The sequence below is a fragment of the Pseudophryne corroboree genome, chromosome 1 (assembly GCF_028390025.1).
Source record: "Pseudophryne corroboree isolate aPseCor3 chromosome 1, aPseCor3.hap2, whole genome shotgun sequence".
Classification (NCBI taxonomy): domain Eukaryota; kingdom Metazoa; phylum Chordata; class Amphibia; order Anura; family Myobatrachidae; genus Pseudophryne; species Pseudophryne corroboree.
The window spans coordinates 1,003,548,882-1,003,553,920 of NC_086444.1; the positions used below are offsets into that span (position 1 = coordinate 1,003,548,882).

At 40.1% G+C, this 5,039-nt stretch overlaps 1 non-coding gene across 1 annotated transcript; it reads left to right on the top strand.

Moving 5' to 3' along the window:
• Positions 1-3,795: 3,795 nt before the first annotated feature.
• LOC134935263 (5S ribosomal RNA) lies at positions 3,796-3,914 on the top strand. Its single transcript, XR_010180025.1, has one exon. It is a non-coding gene; the product is annotated as a 5S ribosomal RNA (ribosomal RNA).
• Positions 3,915-5,039: the final 1,125 nt, after the last annotated feature.

Here is a 5,039-nt window from a genome sequence, read left to right on the forward strand (position 1 = left end):
TGCCACAACCCACAGAGAGAGACAGATGTCTGTCTCCCTCACTCTCAAAGTCCAGATGGAAAATGGCAGTGATGGAATTCAAAACCTATAAGAATCTGATAGCGGGATGATGATGTTTTGCCTCCTTCTGGTTTCCGAGTCTGGTGGGAAATCCCAAACCAGACTCGGAACCTGGCTCAGAACGGGGTGTTCGGGGGGGTTTAGGTTCTTGGAGAACCAAACCTGCTCATCTCTAGTTAAAAGGGGTGAGACAATTCCTCCCTCACAGAGGAGAGTTAGGACAGCCCACCAAGCCAGGTCTATAAAGAATGCATGGTGTCAGCGAGGGGGAGGATACAATGTTCTGTTCCTGGACTACCTTGCAGTGGCAGTTGTAGAGCACTCTATTATTCAAATATGAGAACCACATCAACTGCCACCCCTAAATACTGTCACACATTTCTGAATGTGGCTCACCTATTTGAATAATGGACTGCTGTAAAACTGCCACTGTCAAGTAAGTGCAGCCTTATAGCTCAGGAGATTTTGCGATGAGTCAATGGTATTTGCTATATATATATATATATATAAAATTCCACTGTTGCTAAATTAGCAAGCTGCACGTCACTCTGTTGTGAAAAAAAAATGCTTTTAATGAATTTTTAAATGCATAGAAAAAAACAGCCTTTCCGTCATATCAACGGCTCGTTTCGGGACCTGGCACAGTCCCTTCGTCAGGATTACATTTGGCTGCTGTAGTCAGTGGTGAAAAACGTGCTGTGAGAAAAAAGAAGAAAGTATGCTAAATCTTACCTTATATCCCTGCTGGTGTGTGTATGTTCAGCTGCTCACGGAGGCTGGGGAGGCGCGCCCCTGGTTCCGGTGACGTCATCCCGGAAGTGGCTGTCATTGGCTGCAGCTTGTTGCCCTGGCAACCCGGCTTGCGTCCCCGGTCTCCGGCGCTGAGTGTGGGAGTAAGATTAATGTAAATAAACAGTCACAATGTATGCAGATGAACATGTAGCGATCCCTGTCAGGATAATAAAGTACATGCATGGAATAAGATGGAGCTTTGCAATAGTATGACTAATTTGTTCTCTGAATGTGAATTTGCTTGTGACTGACTGAAATGACAATTAGGAACGTGAACATAAACTAATGTGAATTAAGGGAGAGCATGCTGTTGGGGACCTGTATATATCTATGATGTATGATGCTAAGATGTCATAGACATGATATCTGATAGCAATGAACTATATGTATGGACGGTCTATGTTCTAGAAAGGAAGAAAGAGGAAGTGAGTCAGAAAATATTCCAGTTAAATTTTTCATTAAGTCCGTTGGGATGTATAGTGTCCAATTTGAATATCCAGCATGATTCTAATTTTTGTAGAGCTGTCATTTTGTCTCCTCCTCTGATCATCTGCGGAAGTTGATCTATGATTTGATAGCGTAATTGTGCAAGGCTATGTTGACATAATTTGTAATGACGTGCCACTGGTTGGTCATTTGGTTCTCCTTGAAGTGATTTTACTATCGCAGAGCGATGTAATGCCATCCTCTCTTTAAACATACGGCTAGTCATGCCGATGTAGTATTTGTTGCATGGACATGTGATATAATAAATCACAAAGCGATTTCATATTGTTTGTTTTTGTGTGGATGTTGGAAAGAACTTCCTGGGATGAGGTATTTGCACGTAGTGCAAGAGGCACACTTGTAGCAGCCCGGTTTTTTGCTAAAGCCAAATATGCCTGGAGATGGTGTATAATTGGTAATGTCCGCCTTGACAAGATGGTCGCGTAAATTTCTTTCTCTCCTAAAACTAGTCATAGGTGTGGTGTTAGTAAAGCATGGTAAATTGGGGTCAGTTTTCACTATTGGCCAGAGTGCCTTTGTTGCCCTGGTTATCATTGGGCTGGTAGTGGAAAAGTTAGTTGACCAGATAAATTTGTTCTTGGTGTCTGTTGTAGTTTGTTTATTCAACAAGCCCTGTCTTGGAATTTGCAATACTTTTGCTTTGGTCTTAGCCAGTTGTTTAGGGTCATAACCTCTTGTTATGAATTTGTTCATGGTTATATCCAACGCTGCTGGCAAATCATATGCGTTGCTGGTTATTCTGGCTATTCTAAGCATTTGAGAGTATGGAAGGCCCTGTTTTAGTGCCTTGGGATGGTGGCTGCTTGCTTCAAGGAGAGTATTTCTATCCATTGGTTTGTAATAAACAGACGTTTTCAAATGGCCCTGTTGATTGGTCACTATGGCATCAAGGAAATTGACCCTCATGTTACTGATCTTGAAAGTGAATTTTATACAGGAGGGGAGATGATTGATGTTATTCATCATGTGTATGAAATCTTCTTCACTGCTATTCCAAAGCATGAAGCAATTGTCTATGTAGCGTGTATACCAACAGATATATTTCTTGTAGTTAGCATTATCCAAAAAGAACTTCTGTTCCTGTTTAAACATATAAATGTTAGCATATGCCGGAGCTATTGCACTACCCATGGCACAGCCTTGGGTTTGTAAATAATATCTGCCATCGTACAGAATGTTTTTTCGGGTTAGAACCAAACGTAATAACTGTAAAAAAAGTGGAATGTGAAATCCGAAAGATTCTTGTATATTATTGACAAACTCCTGTACCGCCTCCAATCCTTCAATGTGAGGAATGGAAGTATATAGAGAGTTAATGTCCATGGTACATAAATATTGAAACTGTGATGTAGTAGAGAAGGATGTTAAAGCATTTAGGAAAGATGTTGTATCTTTTAGATACGTATGTTCCTTAGTAATATGTGGCTGTAACAGTGAGTCTAACGATTCTGCTATGGGTTGGTATAGGGAACCTCTTGCTGACACTATTGGGCGACCTAAAGGTTCAGCACAGTTTTTGTGTACTTTGGGGACCGTGTATAATGCTGGTGTTATGGGAAACTTGACTAACAAGGATGTGCGGATTTTTGAGGTAATCCAACCATCTTGTTCAGCTTGTTGTAAAATATCGGACAGTTCATGCTTGTATTGATCTGTAGGATCCCTGTCAAGTCGTTGATATGTTACAGTGTCCGATAGTTGCCTCTGAATTTCTTGTTTGTATTTATGAAGGTCCTGTATTACTACACTTCCGCCCTTGTCTGCTGGTCGTATTATGATAGAGGTGTCAGCTTTTAGTGATTTTAATGCTTTATTTTCTTCGGTTGTCAGATTAGGATAGATTTTTGGTCTTGCTCCTCTGAATTTGTGGACAGCTTCATCCAACAGTCTACTGTAAGTTTTGATTGAAGCGTTTGTTGATATTGGATTAAAATTGGATTTGTGGTATTTCCTTAACGTAACTTCCATTGCCGTTGGAGTTTCTAATTCAGGTTGCTTTTGAAAATGTTCTTTCAATCTTAATTTCCGTTCCATTTTATGTAGGTCATTCTGCCATTCAAAGTCGTCATGGAAGTTTGTGGGGACATATGAGAGACCTCTGTTCAGTAATGAGGTTTTGGCAGGTGAAAGCTCACGTGATGACAAGTTGAAAATCAAGTTGTTTTCTTGGTTTTTGGCTGAGACTTTGCTGAGCCTTTTGTTTTGGCCGCTCCTTCTGGTAGATCTCCTCCAGTGTCTAACTTCGCTCGGGTGCGAACCCCTAAAGGTGGGCGTTGTGAATTTGTGGCTTCATCCGAATCTGCTATCTTAAAATCACTGTCGCTGTTGGAAGTTGGGCAAACATTTGGCTTTTTGACAACGCCATCCATTGGACCAATCTGTCCCAAATAGCTCAAGTAATAGCCATCCCCCCAGCAGATAGGCACTCACCTGACTTTCTACAGTCATACCATGCTGGACATGCCCGATCTCGTCTGATCTTGGAAGCCAAGCAGCATTGGGCCAGGTTAGTACCAGAAAGGGTGACCCTCTGGGAATACCGGGTACTGTAGCACCAAGGAATACACCTTCTGCTGATCAGCAAATTCAATTCCATTCGAGCCTTGTACTCCATTACCGCAGTTGACCCACTTCCGGGAGTCCAGATTTTATACAAGCCGGTTTTCCATTATCTCTCATATGAATATACATATGTATATAACTTCATAGTCTCATAGAGATAATAGGAATATTTATATTTTCGCTTTTGATTAATGTCAAACATCAATACTCACTTACAAATCAGGGGGTTTACAGAGAAACTTTCTGTCACCCTCTTTATACAAGTGAGTTACAAATTGTATCGTCAACAATATTTTTGTTTAATACTTGTTTTAACTATATTGCTGATTTACAGCAATAATTTTAGTATCCTTTCGTCTGTGATTAAAAGTTAAGTTTTATCTTTTCCTACCCACACATTACCAAATTCTATCTTTTCAATATACAGAATCAAGTGTGCCCCTGAGAGACATTATCAATAGTCCCCCTTTTTTTGCCTCTTGCGCAAACCTCTCTACAGGTGTCTACATGGTTACAGATAGGTATCACAGGTGTTCATTGGCTTGGTGAGGGTCCCTTTCCCTAAGATGTTTCCTCATACCTTGTTCGATGTGAGTTGTTCAGAAAGGACAAACTGATACATCAACAGGAAGGTCATTTAACAGCAATCTCCGAGGAGAATATTATTTATTTTACTGCAATGAATGCTGTATGGAAAAAGATTAATTGGTTCACACAATCAAGACAATCAAGAAAATTACATTCAAGAAGATTAAATCACGTTGGGGCATTCAATAAAGACTAATTCAATCGACAGCTCACAACGTTCTGCATGACAATGTGGTTTACGCCTAACTCGAACAGTGGTTGATAAAGTGTCCGACTTATAATTAATCTAATCACAGTTATGCAAATATTAATTAGTGCAATTTTTAAAATGTCAATGAAGAAGAATATGATCAAGAAAAAATAATAATTTGCAAAAACTGATTAAAGTCACTGAGGCTCAGAAAAATGCAATCTCTATTTTCCCTCAATATTCGTACACACAGTTCCGATCTTCAATGGCAATCAGAATAACGTTGGATCTATGGATTCTACAGTATCACAGTGTTGCATTGGGGTCCTGAAGTTTAAAC